This window comes from Miscanthus floridulus, chromosome 10, assembly GCF_019320115.1.
Source record: "Miscanthus floridulus cultivar M001 chromosome 10, ASM1932011v1, whole genome shotgun sequence".
NCBI classification, from domain to species: domain Eukaryota; kingdom Viridiplantae; phylum Streptophyta; class Magnoliopsida; order Poales; family Poaceae; genus Miscanthus; species Miscanthus floridulus.
In genome coordinates this window covers 30,490,847-30,507,895 of record NC_089589.1, presented here as the reverse complement: position 1 = coordinate 30,507,895, position 17,049 = coordinate 30,490,847, and the positions used below count along the sequence as shown (strand labels likewise).

General features: G+C 49.4%; 1 pseudogene; it reads right to left on the bottom strand.

Annotated features, from left to right (window-relative positions):
• Positions 1 to 1,198: 1,198 nt before the first annotated feature.
• LOC136488341 (protein ACCELERATED CELL DEATH 6-like) lies at positions 1,199 to 16,710 on the bottom strand (annotated as a pseudogene).
• Positions 16,711 to 17,049: the final 339 nt, after the last annotated feature.

Genomic DNA, 17,049 nt, shown 5'->3' with positions numbered 1-17,049 from the left:
CGCCACTTGGTGTAATCGCACACAAAGTAAGTACTATAACTACACATTTATATTCAATTAACACCATATGATGATTTCAATTCACCCTAATTGATTTTTTTGTCGTAAAAGTGGGTTCTAAGGCAGGAGTAGGGTAACAACTACTACGGATACTATGTTTGCGAGTTCATCATGGCGTACTCAAAGAGAACTCCTGAAGAGCAACTCAAAGTACGTATATAAATACTTTTTCCTTTATATTATTTCGATCGTATATTTACAATTTCTTTATTGCTCTCATTTGTATTATAAGTAATTACATGAGCAACACACACACACACACACACACACACACACATATATATATATATATATATATATATATATATATATATATATATATATTAATACTTTTTTCTTTAACTTTTATTGAAGACTGAATGGTTGAGGGAAAGAGTCATACGACTTGACCGACTTAAAGCAATTCAAGAGACTATAGCAGGATTTCTAAATGACCAGGTCATCAACCCCAACGGCGAGTTCTACAATGACCCGAACGAAACGTGGATGCCAAATCTTGAGGAGTGAATTGCTAAGGACATAAACAATTTATATATCAAACCTATGTACATAAAATAACGTGTGTATATATATGATCATCATATATATATGCATGTACGCGTATATTCGTTTGTTATTTATGTACAAAGTTCGAATGAAAACTTACGCGTGCGAAGTACACATATATATTACTATTAGTAGCGTATTCGAAAATGTATTTTAATATCAAAACTAATCATTAAATGAAAAAAGAAACAAGAAATAGAAACCAAAAAAGGAAAAAAAAGAGGGACATTTAGTCCCGGTTGGTGTTTCCAACCGGGACTAAAGGTCCTGCCCCGTGGCGGTCCCTGATCAGGCCTGGAGACCCCCTTTACTTCTGGTTGGTGTTTAGTCCCGGATTGGTGCTCCCGGTTGGAGAATCGGGACTAAAGAGGTTTCCCAACCGGGAGAAAAAAAAAAGTCTTGCTGCACCACTGTGAAGATGCTCCCCAGCACGCCTTCTTTTTCTCTCCTTCACCATCATTTTTGTCCCATAGCTATTTTTTTTCTCAACGCATGCACGTGATTCGCTTCTACTCCAGACTAGTGACAACTTTTCATGCAAAAGCCTGGCTAGTTTTTGAACAGCAAGGGGTGGAGCATCTAGGTAAAAGGCTCAGAGACGGCCAGTGAATGTGGTAGCTTTGGCGAACGGATACTGTCGTTTGACGTCGACATGCCTTCTTCCTTTCCAGTGAAACCTCCAAATCGTGCGCAACTTCGTCGCAGGCCCCAGACACTCCGCGATGCATTCTTGCAAGACAAGGATGCACGTGTATACATCGACGAACCCGTAACTGAGTGCCCTCGTGGTCACCACGGAGAGCAGAGCCGCCTGGAAGGCCAGCATCATGCAGACGATCGAGCGACACCCACAAGAGCTGCAGCGCCGCCGCGAAGCTCTTCCACGAGCCGGCAGAGCGCGGCGCCTTCCCATAGACGAGCAGGATCACCGCCACGATGGACGTTACCACGGCCCCGGTGTTCAAGAGCAGGAAGCTGTTGAAGACAGTGTCGTCCTTGAGGTTCGCCTTGCCGTCGTCGCCGTACCCACCGGGCAAGTTGAACCCGGCGGCGAAAGCGGCGGCGACGATGAGGCCGGCCACCACCGCGAGGCTGTCCGACGTGTTCGGTATCCCCTTCCGCACCATGTCGCGGCCAACTCACTGCTCCATCCTGCCTCTGCGGCCGGAGCTGTGCCCCGTAAGCGACTAGCGCGACCACCAGGCTTACCATTTTGAAGAAACTGATGGTTGATCCGGCGGCGAGATCAAACGCTGTGTGACCATCGTTGTTCGGAACATGCCCGCACCTTGCCGTCGTGTAGCTGATGCTCGACGATGCCGGTCGATCCCGCTGCCACCGCGAGGTGGAGAGGCGTGTTCCCCTCCCTATCCTGCGCGTCCAGGAGGCCGCGCAGCATGGGATTCTTGGTGGCGAGCGACACCACCGAGGAGCGCTTCTCCTGGGCCGCGGCGTGGACGAAGGTCCCGCCATTGCCGTCACGGAGCTCGGCGGCGTCGGGGCAGCTCCTTAGCATGTTCGTCACGACGCGGTGGTGTCCCATCCGCGCCGCGACGTGGAGAGCCGACAGGCCGCTCGAGTCCTTCTTGTACACCGTTCCCGGCGGCCCGGCGCGCAGGATTGCACGCACGATGCTGCGATCGCCGTCCGACGACGCGAAATGGATCCGGCTGCTGCCGCTGCAGTCGACTTGGTCGGCCAGAGCTGGCCTCCATTCCAGTAGCAGGTGAACCATTTCTTCAGGCAACGCAAATGATCAACACATTAGTTCACTGCATTATTTTTTTCTTCCAGTAATACCATTAAGAATCCAACAAGCAACTAACCTGAGCTCTGGAAAACGCGGCAGCGTGCAGAGCATTCTGTGCGCTTGGCCCCATCGATGACGCGTCCTTGCACTTGGTAATAGTCGCTCTGACTGCTGACACCGAGCCGCTAATTACAGCCAAGTACAACGGCGACACGCCGGCGTTGTTCAGCTCGGCCGCCGGTTGTGCCGCCGTCGAGACCAGCACCTCCACCGCCGCGCCGTGCCCGTGCCTCGACGCCCGGTGCAGGGCCGTGTCGCCTGCCTCGTTGTTGCATCCCAGAATGTTCTCGCCCCGGTCCCTGGCCTGCTCGACGAGGACCGCGACTGCCCTGGCGTGCCCAGCCCTCGCCGTGCAATGCATCGGCGTGTCCAGCGCCAAGTTCTGGCGAGAGAGGAGGCCCTGGTCCCTGAACCTGAGGTAGAGCTCCCGGATCAGCTCATGGTGCCCTTGCTCCGCAGCCACGTTTAGAGCGGTGTTCCTCTCCGCAGTCAACTCAAGTATGTCGCATTGACCATGCATAACAACGCCTGAAACGGGTATTCAGGAAATTAGTACAATAACCTAATTCGTGTGTCAAATGACGAGTTCAATTGTAACCAAATTCATCGGATAGGTCAGGGACCGGGGTTTTCGAGAGAGGAGCTCTCAAATCAGAGTCCCTACTTTTTGATTCAAGGGCCTCCTACTTTGAGGGCATGATTTTTTTATTTGGTATAGAAGGAGCTCTCAAATCTATTCTAATAGACACTGGCACATGTGCTCAGTCATTCTCTATTCTTCCCTCTTAAGCTACACCAGTGTGTGTGTGTGTGTGGGGGGGGGGGGGGGGGGGGTGGGGGGGGGGGGGGGGGGAGGAGAATAATGAGAGGGATGGATCCGACAATGTCTCTACACATAGAAAGGGAGTCGCTGGGGAGTAGGCTGGGGAGAGGCACGCCATTAGCGGAACCGAAGGGGAGGACGACAACAGGAGAGTGGGAGTAGTAGTCACTGGGGTAGGCTATACAGAGCGTTGGGAGGGACGTAAGAAACAGCGCACCCGGCAAGAGGAGAGTTAGGAAGTGTAGCGAGTGCTCGAGCGAGCTTAGTTTTAGATAGGTTGGGGAGATAAAGGACTGAAACTGAAAAATATGGGCCTCATCTAGATTCCAAAAATGAGGTCCGATCCCGTGGGGAGAATTTAAGAGCCTTCTATTTTTATGGGGTCTAAGTAGGAGCCCTGCTCAACCTGTGTTTTTGACCTGAGCTTTCAAAATATGGTTTAGGAGCCTGTTTGAGGAGCTGCTAGAGTTACTCTTATTTGCTATTTCACTACCAACTCATCAAACAACTATCGCAGAAACTTGCCGGTGCCTTAGTATTCAGCTCTTTCTTCTCTGTCTCATCTTTCACCCTTATTTGCTCCTAAGCCACCTACCGCACAACTACGTGCTTTTTATTTTTGTGAGAATTATACAATTCTTTCCTTTAGTGCGTTAAAGCTAGATGATGATTACCATGGTAGCTCCAAAATGAGTCTCCAAAAGTAATATTAAGATTAATAATAACAGTCATTTTGCCTTGGTGCTTTTATTTTTTTGGAAAACTTAAAATAAATAAAAAGGTTAAGATATAGAAAGATTTGAAATTTGCACAGTAGGTTGATGCAATTTATTTGTTCTCACCTAAATTTATAGATTTCTTTTATTTTAAAGAAAGGTGGTGTGTCCCGTATTTTTGTGGTAGTTGTGTCGCCGTGAAATCAGTTGTTGTAAGTACCAGTGTTCCGATAGAAGGCATCATGACGGGGACATGCTTGGAAGTCTCTTTGACGTTGCTTTCCCATAAGAAGCCATCTACATTTGATTTGAATATTGACAGTTCATCAAACAGTCAACAAAGTCGCCACACGGCCTAGGTATGGCACGGTCTGGGTTAGTATTTCTTGCCTAGCATCGAGTCGTGCCGTGCCGGCTTGATCCCCATCGATGTCTTGTTTAGATGCCATCCAAATTTCAAGTTTTTTCACTCTCTCTCTATTACATCAATTTTTAGCCGCTTGCATGGAGTATTAAATGTAGGTAAAAAAAAAAAACTAATTACATATTTTAGTTGGAAATCACGAGATGAATCTTTTGAGCCTAGTTGGTCCACGATTGGACAATCTTTGCCAAACAAAACGAAAGTGGTACTATTCATCGAGTTCAAAAAATTTGCAAAGTGAACGAGGCCCGAGTCGTGGCCTCCGTGGGCCCGTACTATGTCAGGCCGAGGGGCGCATTTAATTTGGTCATTTATACATGGGTGTCGTACCATGCACTACATGCAGTATTTACCGACACAGGTACGTGGCTAGAAAAATCTGCTTGGACCAAACAACACTCTCAAGCATCCAATTTTGGATGTCTGGGTTAGTATTTCTTGCCTAGCAAGGCAATGCCTGTCACATTTCCATAAAAATAAGCACAGATTCTATAGATTGTGCATAGTTGAATAGTCAACGATGTGACAATAATGTCCTCCAAACAACTTCTCGAAATTTTGGCTAAGGAGAACTACTCCATGTTGGTTTCGCTGAAATTTGGCTTATTCTGATGCTTATGTTGATTTGCTATGAGAAGAAAATACTGTTCATTCACTGAAAAGTACCGTTGAAGTAGTGCTACGGGGTATACACTATGTCTCTAGATATATGTAGTAAAAAAGCATATCTATACATACTAATAAAGGCCCTGTTCGCTTCGCTAAAAAAATAAGAAAAAACACTATTCCGGCTGATTTATTGTGAGAGAAAAACACTGTTCCGGTTGAAAAAACAAGCTGAAAAAGCGAACAGGGCAGACAGAATTTTCGGCCTTTTTTTTCGTCCATCTCCCTCTAACAACCGGTAGTCGAGAGTTTCTTCCGTCTAGACTTATATGACCCTAGATAGTTAGGACAAATAGATCTCTCCAAGCCTGAATAGACTGAATAGGAATAGGAATCCTAATTAAATAGAAATCTTATTTTACTTTCTATATAGCAAAGCGTCTCTTTGCGCGCGGCTTTTTACTTTTCCTCATCTCTTTTTCTCCGATGATCTCCTGTTCTGTTTTTTTGTCTCATTTTCCATAAACAATCACGGTTTCTTTTTTCTTTCCTCCATCTTTATTTTGTATGTATGGTTTTTGGTTTTACCATTATCATCGTGTGTGCGTCCACACCGTTTTTCTCGTGCTCTGGTTTTGTGTGTGCGGCCGCCGAGGTCTTTCCTTTGAACAGACGGGATGAGATCGAGTTCTACTTCGATGCGTGTGCACCGAGCTAGAGCCAGCATCCGTCCTCGGCAAACGCCAAAGCATTAGCGTGATAGAGTCGACATGTGGGCACATGTCACGAGACGACGATGGTTGATTTAGAGCCGCTGCACATCCCCAACGATGAGCGATCTCCTCATCGAGATCTTCTCGCATGTTCGGACACCAAAACCATCGCATCCGTCCGTGCCACTGACCACGAGTCTGACCGGGAGGATCTATTGTATTGCTCGTCATCGGTGACGCCGGGTACTCCTTCCAGCTTCTCATCGCCGACCGAAACTTGGTGACGAGGATCTTCCTCTCGGAGCACGGCGAGTGGGACGACGTCATCCACAACCACCCCATACCGCTCAACTTCCTCCCCACCGTCCCCATCCTAAACCGTCTCTTGTCATTGGAAGCCACCACCATCAATTAGCTTAGCTGTGCAAGGAACGTTGTGTCATCGTCCTGGATGTCTGCACGGCGAGGGCCACGTGCACGTGGTCATCGAGTTGCCACCCCAACCCAAGGCTTCAGGCAGGTGAGGTCGCCGATGCTCCAAAGACATGGACAAGGGGCCCCTAGCTTCCTGGATCGGTGAATGGAAGGCTGAGCCTGCTCTTGTCACTGAGCCATGTGTCGTAGATATGTAGTCGCTGTCGGCGTCATCGTCAGAGGCGGCGAGGTGGACTCGACAGGTACCACTACAGGATTCTGGTTCTTTGCCGAGTGCAGGCCGCACTCGGCAAAGCCCGCTCTACACTCGGCAAAGGCTTTGCCGAGTGCCGCACTCGGCAAAGAGCACTCGGCAAAGAATTCTTTGCCGAGTGCCACCTGTCTGGCACTCGGCAAAGCCTTTGCCGAGTGCCATGTCAGCACTCGGCAAAGTTAACGTCCACCGTCATCTGCCGGTTTCTTTGCCGAGTGCTGACGTGGCAGGCACTCGGAAAAGAGTTTTAATTTTTTTTTAAAAAATAATATTTGCCGAGTGCCAGTCTGACAGACACTCGGCAAAGCAATTTTTTTTTGAAACAATCTTTGCCGAGTGCTGACACTCGGCAAACTTATGGTCACTTTGCCGAGTGCCTGTCACCACTCGGCAAAGCTGTTGTGCTGGGAAAAACTTCCCCAGCTTTGCCGAGTGTTTGCACTCGGCAAATCTGGGTAAATTTTTTTTTTAGTTTTTTTTTCACATTCCATCCATGCAATATCACATATATTCAACACACATATATATATCACATTCCATTCATACAATTCAACACAAATTCATCCACAAGTTGATCCGTAACAAATCCATCCATCCATCACAAGTACATCCATACAAATCCATCACTAGTCCAACATAACCCTCACAGAAGCCAATCCATCACTAGTCCAACATAACCATCACAAGTCCAAAAGTGAAATGAGAGGTACCTACTGCGTCCCTTGGTCCCCATGGCCCCCAGAGTGTGAAGAGCTCCCAGATGGCCACGAAGGCCACCCTTGCTGCGGAGGGCCACCCTGGAACGTCCACCCGGGCGGCGGAAGATGGCCGCCTGTCCACCCGAAGTACCCGTGCTGCGTAGACGGAGGAACGGCACCTGGCCACGTGTACTGTGGAGTCGGGCCAACCGTGCCAACCGGCCACCCGTGCTGTGGAGAAGGGTCACCTGGAGGAGTCGGGTTCGAACCCACCGACTGTGCCTGCACAAAGGAGAAGCGATCTCATTAGTACCTGCAGGATGGCCGCACAAGCTAAAGCAATAAACAACCATATATACTCACCGGAGTCCCTGTAGGACTAGGAGCAGGGGGTGGAGCGAACAGCGAGGGAGGCAACGGAGGCAGGACCAAACCCGGGATCTGAAGGCCCTGAAAGTAGGTCGCCACGTCCTGCAGCTGACGCGCCGAGTGCTGCTGGACAGCCTCCAGCTGATGCGCCGACTGTTGCTGGACAGCCTCCAGCCGCCGCAGACGGGCCTCCGCCTGGGCCATCTGCTGGGCCTGCAACTCTGCCAGCTGCGCCTGCAATATTACACCCGCGCGGTTTAAACAATGCAAAGGCCAGGTACATGTGTAAAACCAGTGAACGACGAATAAAACTGTACTTACCTGAAATGCCGCCATCATTTGCGTGGAGCTCGGCTGCCGAGGTGCTATGGGGATGTCGGAGGAGCTCGTGCTGGTTTGTCGAATCTGGCTCAGTCTGGGAACAAAGGATGACTCGATTGCGCTGTGGGCCGTCCAGTACCGGCCGTGCTACTTCCCTCCTCCCAACCTCATCACGAGGTCCGTATCTAAGGGCTGGGTGGCCGGATCGAAGTCCTCCCCATGGCACGTGCGAGCCGCCGAGGTGTACTCGGCAAGCTTGGGGTAGACGCTCGCGTTGGTGTACGCGTCGGCCCCGTCCTCTGGGTTGTAGACGTTGTCCGCCGCTGTCGCTGGGCCCTTGTGAGCCAGGGCGTACCCCATGAACTCGTTGATTTCCTGGCCACCATGCGACTGGGACTGCGAGGAAAACACAAAGATGATTACAAGTAATGACAATTGAGCGCTAGAATAAATAAATAAATAGATCAACAGAAGAGTACCCATCTTTCCATGTAGACTGGGAGGGGCCGGTTCCCTTGGTGGTGTGACGGCCCTTGCATCTCCAGGCGGCACCTCCGACGGCTTCTGCGCTGAGTGTACGTGTCCTCCGAGACCCACTTGTTCACGATGTCCACCCAGCAGTCTTTGTACTTGGAGCACCAAGCAGGACACATCTGCATGACATCATGTATTTGACATGTCAGAAGATGAATTGAAGCCTACTTATTTTTCATGGAAGGAATCAGAATGAATGTTTCCTACTTACCTAGAGGTACTGCTCCCTGGTGAGGTCGGTCTCCCTCTAGAGCATCATCTGCCTGGCTTCCCTCTTCCTCACCACCCGGCCAAGCACATCGGCGTTGTAGGTGATGATGCACTGGATACGCCCCTCGTGGTACAGGTCCTTAAGTCGCTCTCTGCAGACCTTGTCCTGCACTCGTGCCGCCTCGGCCTGTTTCCCATCCTCGCACGTGAAGTAGTCCTGCATACAGACATCATGTATCATTTCATTATTTCAAGAACGTCCAACGAATGCGTAGTACTGAGCAATGCGGTGCGATGAAGACTCACCCAGAACTCCCTCTTGATCCTCGTCGCAAGGGTGCCGTGGTCGGGGTCCACGACGCTGGCGAAGTGCTCCCACGACCAGGGTGGCCCTGTCACCCCGGCGTGGGTGACCCTGCCAGGGTAGTGCTTCCGAAGCAGGAGGCTCTGGATGCCATTGACATGGCGTGCATTGCCCCCTTCGCTCACCATCGTCCAGTTACTGCACCAGTCATTAAGAAGAATTGTTAGTCTGAAGTATGATTTTCAACATGTCATATGAACAAGTAGTGAAAACGACAATGGTTACTTACTTGTCACCGTAGGGTCGAATCACCGGGCGGCGGGAAGGCGTGAGCAACGCTGAAGGGAGGGACGAGGACCCGCGCGAGTAGACCTTGCTCGAACCTGAGGAAGGCGTCTCCCCTGGTGTCGCCTCACCCTCGTGGTCCGAGTCCGACGAGGAAGAGGAACTACCGGTCGTCGTCGTCGTCACCCCCTGTTGGGGCGTCGGGTTGGGAGGCAACTCCAACCTCCTCGTTGCCGAGCGACGTCCGCGGGGCCTCCTCTCCCTGCTCATCGACGGCTCCACCGACGGCGGCTCCTCGTCGGCGGTGGGTGAGTGGTCCCTCTGGTAGACCGAGGTGATCCCCTGTCGTTGCTGCCGCCTTCCGCCCGGCATTTTTTCGAGTGCCTGCAATGACAAAGATTAAACCCTTGTTCACAAATAAACGAGAAGTACTTGTAAAGAGATGCAAAATGAACGAAACATAATTGCAAGGTAATAATAATAACAATATATTATTACATGAATTAGAAATTATCTCTACGAATGGCAGTGACTGGCGTGTCGTCATCATCATCACTATCACTATCACTATTGTTGTCATTACTATCAATATTGTCGAGCTTGTATAAGTCCTCATCATATCCACAAACGGCATCATCTCCATCGTCCTCATCATCTACATCGTCCTCAACAACTCCATCGCGCTCCATCCTCCATCGCTCAAGCATTCTTAAGTCCTTAGCATTCTGCACCTCATCACCCTCGTCCTCATTGATGTCGTTGTCTACTTCCATGCCCATCAGCGAAGTTATGTCTATCTCCAAACTCCCTTCTAGCCCCTCAGGTTGATAGAACTCTCCGCTATCTGTCTTTGGGTCAAAGTTGTAATCATCATCGTTTGGGACAGGCGCTTTACCGCGCGGCGATACCAAGTGCACAAGGTACCAACCTGTAAGCTTCTCGTCTTTTTGGCACGCCCATGGGAGATAATAAACTTGCCTGGCCTGTTGAGCCACAATATAGACATCGTCTCCTTTATAGATGAAATCCTGTCGAATTTCGACTTGCCCAATCTCAGGGGCTCTTCTCGTGACTTCAGGATCGAACCAATGGCATTTGAAAACCACTGGATTAAGAGCTTTGGGACCCTCAAAGTTGAGCTCGTATATTTCTTCGACTATGCCGTAATAGTCACGCTCATCGGTGCTGGGCGTACGAACTTCGGTGCACGTGGTGCTTCGGTTGGGCCGACTCTCCTCGTAGCTTCTCGTGCGAAAGCGATAGCCATTCGCATCATAAACGGTGAATGACTTGACCCTATGGGAGAAGCCCCTGCCAACCTGTTTCAATTCATCACTCATTTCCGCATCCGTGCGGGCCTGCAAGGTGAGGCCAGGTAGATCGTTACATTACTCGCTCCTAGGAGCAAAGTGGAATCTCAAAGTTGGAACGAGGTGAGTTGGATGGTACCGTCGTACAGAACCAGGAAATAAAATCGGGCACACCATATTTGAGAAGATGGTCTTCTTCTTGAGGGGAAGGAGCCCTATTCCCTCTCAAGTATTCATTAATAAATTCCCTGAAAAAACAAGAGACAAGGGGGTCGGATCGATAGGTGGAGGATAGTGACGGCGTATGTAACAAGCTCATTGAGAACTTACCTCTGATAAGGATTCACTTCTTCAAGGTTCAACAACACGTAGAGGAAGATAGTGCGCCACTCATAATCTCGCAAGTTCTTGGGGGTACCTGCGCTTCCTCTTCCGAGATGCCCTGTGAAAAGGCTAAGGTTCGATGAACTCTCGACGGCGTTGTGACGAGGGGGTGGATTGTGCACGCTGGGAAGGGTCTCATTATAGTACGCCGTTGTGAAGTTCGACACCTCCTCCAGAATGAATGCCTCTGCCACGGAAGCCTCAATTTTGGCTTTATTTCTACACTGTTTTCGAAGAACCTTTAGACACCTCTCGATTGGATAGCACCAATGGGCTTGCACGGCCCCCCAAACGTGCCTCGCGCGGTAGGTGCAAAATCAGATGCTGCATCGACAGGAAGAAGCCGGGTGGAAAGACCATCTCCATCTTGCAAAGCAACAAAGGTGCAAGACACTCCAGTTCAGCAATCGCGGCCCGAGATAACTCCTTGGCATAAAGCTAGCGGAAGAAATAGCTCAACTCTGCCAGTACAAGCCACACTGGCTCGGGGAGGTATCCCCGGGTCATCGCAGGAAGGAGCCGCTGAATCCATATGTGGAAGTCATGACTCTTCATCCCGTTGACTTTCATAGTCTTGAAGTTCACTCCCCTACTCAGATTCGCCGCATACCCATCAGGGAACATTAACGTCTTGATCCACTGCAGTATTTCCTTCCTATTGCCCCTTTTCAGGATGTAATCGGCCAGGCCCCTTTTCCATCTCTTGCCGGGCGCAGGGGTCTTCATCACTAGCTTTGGTCTATCGCACATCTTTTCCACGTCCAGTCTAGCCTTAACGTTGTCCTTTGATTTTTCCTTTATGTCCATGAGTGTTGCCTAGAGTGCCTCGACGATATTCTTTTCTGTGTGCATTACATCGATGTTGTGTGGAAGAAGAAGGTCCTTGAAGTAGGGGAGCCTAGTCAAGCCCGATATATGAGTCCACATGTGTTCGGTACCATATCCAATAAAACCACCCTTGACTTCATCAATTTGGAGAGCCTCTATCTCGGCAAGGACCTCGGCACCGCCCATAATCTGAGGAATGGGGTCGGTGACTTCAACACCTTTCGTGAAGTGCTTGATGTCTCTTCTGAATTCATGGTTGTCAGGCAGGAATTGACGATGTTTGTCGAACGAAGAATACTTGCCACCCTTGTTCAGCCAGGTGAACATCACAGCTGCCTTGCATGTTGGGCAAGGGAACTTCCATGAACACACCACGCGCTGAATATGCCATACGCCAGGAAGTCATGCCTTGAATACTGGTACCACACATGCATTGTGAAGTTCTTCTTTGTATCTCGATCATACGTCAGTACCCCCTTTTCCCAAGCATCTTGCAATTCATCCCACACTGGCTGCATGAACACACCCATATTGTTGCCCGGGTGTCCAGGTATTATCAGCAACAAGAACACGTTCCTGGGTTCAAAAATGACGCCGCGGGGAAGATTGAGGGGGATCACGAAAACGGGCCAACAAGTGTACGGGGCCGCCATCATTCCAAACGGGTTGAACCCATCTGTTGCCAGCGCTACACGTACATTCCGAGCCTCCATAGCTTTGCCAGGATGCATGTCATCGAAGTGCTTCCATGCGTCACCATCCGATGGGTGTATCATCTTGTCAGGACTGTATCTTTTGCCATTCTTGTGCCATGTCATTTGTTTCGCGGACTCCTCTGTCATGTACAGTCGTTGGATCCTCGGTAGGAAAGGAAGGTACCGTAGGACCTTCTCGGGGATCTTAGACTGTTTCTTCTTGCCATCACTACCGTCTACCTCCACAAACCTAGAGGCTTTGCACTTTGGATAGTGCGTTGCTTTCTTGTGGTCTCCCCTAAATAGGATGCACCCGTTCGGACAAGCATGGATCGGCTCATACGTCATCTTAAGTGCACGAAGGAGTCTCTGTGACTCATACGTGTTCTTCGGCAGGATGTGACCCTCCGGAAGCAGTTTGCCCAAAACTGTCAACATGGCATCGAAGCCGTCTCAACTCAGGCTCAATTGCGACTTCAACGCTATTAGGCGTGAAATGGCATCCAGTTGCGAAACCATTGTCTTCTTGTGAAGGGGCTTTTGTGCCGAATCCAGCATGGCTAAGAACGCCTTTGCGGTTTCCTCTGGATCCTCCTCCTCCTACAATCCTTCAACGAACTGTGCATCGTGAAAGTCTGCCATCATGTCTGCCATCCCGGCATCTCCATCATACTCCTCGAGGCGTGGTCTCACCACCTCCTCTCTAATACGATCGCCTTCACCATGGTAGATCCAGCGGGTATAGTTTGCAACGAATCCATGCTTGTAAAGATCTCTCACCACCTGACTCTTTAGTTTTCTTTTCGTGTTCTTACATTTGCTGCAGGGACACGGCATCCGACTCGACCCTTTAGCAGCCCTGCCAAATGCATGCTCTAGGAAATGACCGGTCCCCCTAACCCATTCATGGCTCTTACTTGCGTAGCCCGTGTACATCCATTCACGGTTATCCGTCCTCTGTCATACACATATGTAAGCGAGTAATAAAACCAGCAATTGCATCTACACGGCGTTCCTACCATCTAATAGGTGAAGGATAGGTCCTAATCCCACCCAAGGATGCGTAGATAAGGTTAGCTTCCATGCTCCGCTCCTATCCGAGACGGAATTTCGGCAGCACCTCCCCGCTGTTCTCCCGATACACGTCCTGCAAAGGAGAGTGTGTATCCGGAGAACAACGGGGAGGTGCTGCCGAAACTCCGACTCGGACGGGAGCAGAACATGGAAGCTAACCCATCTACGCATCCACAGGCTGTCCAAAAAATGTGGACAATCCAAAAGAGATACGGTGGGAACCGTATCTCTTTCGGACAGGAGGCGCCTAACTAGGTGACGAGATCTAGGACCAAGGTACGGGTACAGGGGTTATACCTAGGGTGGCGGTGCTGTGGTGAGGCGACGCTGTGCAGGCAGACCGGCATGGCGCGGGGCTACTCCGAATCCGCTCTTCTCTGCAAAACAAGAAAATACTGTCATTTCCAAAAAAAATTCGGCAGAACCTCCCCTGCACGGTGAGGTTCCCAAAACCTGCAAAAAATCATTGGCACGATGGCCGGCAACCACACAAACATCCACAAGTACACATTTAACACCACAAGCATACATCACAACCATATACTTTAATTATGAAGCCATAAAACCTCCACCTCCAACTCTACATCCACCTCCATCACCACTACCACCACAACCCCACCACCACTTCCACCTCCACAAACACCTCCATTTACTCCACCACAACCACACCACCACCTCCACCACCATCACCACCACAACACAACACAACACACGGCTACACTACTATGAGAAAGGAAAAAGGAGAAAAGAGAGTGTACCTAGGACGGCGTGGACGGACTGGTGGGCCGCCGAGCGAGGTGTGGTCGACGACGTGCGAGGATGGCTGGGCATCGGGGATGGGTTGGTTGGCGGCGCTTTCTCCTCCTCCTCCTCTCCTTCTCCTCCTTCTTCCCCCTCTTCCTTCCTCCTTCCTCTCCTTCCTCTCCTTCCTCCTCTTCTTCGACCGGCCGGGGCAAGGGGCCGGGGCCGAGGATGGCGGCGAGGGGCTAGGGCTGGGGGCGGCGGCGCGGCGGGGCCGCACCGGGGTGGCGACGCGACGGCGCAGCGGCGCCGGGACGGGGCTGAGGCGGCGCGCCGGGGCAGGTTTGTGAACATCATATGTGCAACATGCTCGAAACTTTTTCAAATTTTGACCACAGCATACGCATACGATATCATGACATCTCGACAAGTTTCGCGATTTTCGGAATTCGTTTGCATTTTTTAGAATTAAAAAACCGCCCGCACGGAAGATGGTGGCGTTGCTCCGTGCGCACGTTGATCGAAATTTTGGATCAGTTCATGGATTTGGCCTAACTTTACACTCAAAAACAAGAATATCATTTTTTGAATCATTCAAATCGAATATTCGATGCACCCGCAGGTCAAACCTACATTTTCCGGAAAAATTCAACAAATCGAAATAAAGTGAAAAATATAGCAAAATGTACTAAAAATGTGCCAAATTTGAACATGTTGATCATGGTACTGTAGGAATGCTTCACAAAAAAACTGGCGGCCAAAACCAAAAAAAAAATATTATTTGCCGAGTGCTAGGTCTGGCACTCGGCAAAGAGGTCCTTTGCCGAGTGCCGACCACGTGGCACTCGGCAAAGGCGAGCCGGCCTGGTGGCCCCCGAGCCGGCCACGTGGCAGGTCTTTGCCGAGTGCCTAACGGCAGCCACTCGGCAAAGGTGGCGGCCATGGATGCCGTTTGCCCCTGGCACTCTTTGCCGAGTGCCCATGTTTGCCGAGAGCCCGGCACTCGGCAAAGAACTAATTTGCCGAGTGTCTGAGTTCGCCGAGAGTCAGGCACTCGGCAAATCGTCCTTTGCCGAGTGCTGGGTTTGGCGCTCGGCAAAGTGGATCTTTGCCGAGTGCCCGAGTTTTGCCTCTCGGCAAACCTCTACGCACTCGGCAAAGATCCAGTTTCCTGTAGTGTACTGATGATCCACAGGCAGGCCATCACCAGGCAGTGTCCGCGCTGCGCCGTTCGGTGAGCGGAGAGGCACCGTGGTGCGGCAAATAGAGGGAGTAGAGCTTGCTAGATCGACCTATGATCGAGACAGGCATGCGTCCTCAGCGGATGAACTAACGAAAATCGGCGAGCCCCGCTACTTGCTGTTTGTTTGCAGTTGTGCTTGACCAATCAAATTATGAACTCAAATCTTAAACAGATTGCCATCGGTCCGGTCTAAATAAATTTGTCTCTAAACTATACATAGTGCAAACCCCAATAAGGGTTACCATATGAAAAATCAAGAGATGCCTCTCGTTGTAATCAGACCATTGATTATGGATCCACAAAGAAAGTCATGAAACTCAATATTTAACTATATCAAAGCATAAGTAGTATGAAAATATCTCTGTGCTTTGTAACATAAAAAATATATCAACATTATATTTTAAATTTGATACAAACTTAGGGGCATTATCATATTATTTGCTAACATTGGCTTGTATTATGGATGATATGATAATCTTAAAATAAATTATAGCTTTTAAATTTTATATAAATGGTAAAACATAAATATAGATATGTACCGTTCCTTTTGTTTTCATGAATATTTTATATTTTTTTTTCTCTCGTTGCAATGTACGGGCATATTTGCTAGTACATCTAAAAAAGCCAAAAACGTCTTATAATTTGCAACGATGGGGTAATATTTAGCTGCTAAAAATTAGTAAGATTTTGTTTGAATTCTCTCAGCTAATATGTCCGGCTAGTGCGACTCCAATGTAAACGGATGTGTGAGCACTAGTGGCTTCAGAACACCCAAATCTTAATTTGTTACCTTTCCTTCTATGCCAACCTACCATTCATTAATGTATTATTCCCTTTGTTATGAAATATTAGGGATTCAACGTTCAAAATTTGTACCAAATATAAGGTATTCTAGGTCTCAATCATCCTCCCCTCTATCCTTTGTCTTTTTACCAAAATTTTTTTTGAGTCTTTTAAACTTAACATCACCTAAAATAACCAGCTAGTTATTATTGGCCAGGACTCAAATTCAAATATTAATTCTTGGAGCCAAATGAAGAATTTGGAAGCAGAAAGAAAAGAAAAAAAAAAGGTTTAGGTCTGTTTCGTTAGTTACCAGTGGCTTGACAGTCTATCGCAGCGGCGTGTTGTTGCAGAAGCAGCGCCGTGACCTCGGCCGTCCTCCCTTCGTAGACGGCGCGATAGAGAGAAGGGCACATGTTGCCGACGACCATGCGCTCATGGTCACATTGCGGTGGCTGCTGCATCGGCGGCGGCGTTGCCATTGCAGGCGAGCCGGCAGGCGAAGCACCGGCGGCAAGCTGGATGGACTGCTGCTCAGGATCCATCCGGCCTGTGAAAGCGGTTGGCAGCTCGCTGCGCCAGGCGAGTGGGAGGTATATATATGGTCTTTCTTGCGGAATGGTTCTTAAGGAAAGTACGTTGTAGATGCATGCATCGTGTGGCGCCTTGCAAGATGGCAGATGGACATGGACTATCCGGCCGGCTAAAAGTCACATCAAGAAGCTAGCTACTACGCAAGTAAGGAGTTGTCCACGACACTACGCATACACACATCAACAATTCAACAGTCAACAATGTGATGAACTGAAACACTTGCACGATAGATCTCTTATATGTGTTGTTGATGTTGAGGCCAAGGAGTAAGAGCGTTAGATAAATTTTAT